Raw genomic sequence first — 713 nt, 5'->3', positions numbered from 1 at the left:
GGCTCCAGTGGAAGACCTGATTGACACACTCTAAGAGAAATGCGGCAAGAGTCCCCAGCAGAGGACCTGCTTAGATTGCAATACCTACAGATAGAAGTATGCCTCAGCCACCATCCTGCCACCTTCACATGGGAAAAGGTACCCAAAGCCAAGACCCACTATGAAAGGTTTGCAGAGGTTCTCACTGGGGAGAATGGGGGTCCAGGGTTGCCATGACCATAATATTGGTGCCCCAAAGGATACTCAGACTGGGCAAGTGACCTAAAGAGAAGACAGGGCTATCGGTTAGGAATCTGAGGGGAAACAGAGGGAGAAGCAGAAAAATATGGAACATTTCATTAATATGCATGTCATTCTTATGCAGTGACCGTGTTAATCCCTGTATCATTCCAATTTTAGTATATGGACTGCCAAAGCCAGCACAGCTTATATATTCTTGTAGTTATTACCAGATGCCTTGCAGTTTGCTCTGGAAGTTGTATCCACTGCCTCCTAACCTTCCTCCTCACACACCTTCTTTCCCTATCGATATTAATGTGTTATGGCATGAAGGCTGCTAGCTCCCTGCCATGTTTCATCCATTGCAGTAGTGACAGCTGTTTAGTAAGTAGGATTGCATGGCCTGACAATTAGGAAGAGGAGAAGAAGCAAGAGCTGAAATTTCTTTTGTGTTAGATTTGCTGCCTAGGATGTCGCAAAAAAGATGGTCTGAG

General features: G+C 45.4%; 1 pseudogene; it reads right to left on the bottom strand.

Annotated features, from left to right (window-relative positions):
• Window positions 1-319: 319 nt before the first annotated feature.
• Window positions 320-419, bottom strand: LOC114026242 (annotated as a pseudogene).
• Window positions 420-713: the final 294 nt, after the last annotated feature.

This window comes from Vombatus ursinus, unplaced genomic scaffold (assembly GCF_900497805.2).
Source record: "Vombatus ursinus unplaced genomic scaffold, bare-nosed wombat genome assembly UNPS02014833.1, whole genome shotgun sequence".
NCBI lineage: Eukaryota > Metazoa > Chordata > Mammalia > Diprotodontia > Vombatidae > Vombatus > Vombatus ursinus.
This window is presented reverse-complemented; position numbering and strand designations above follow the sequence as displayed.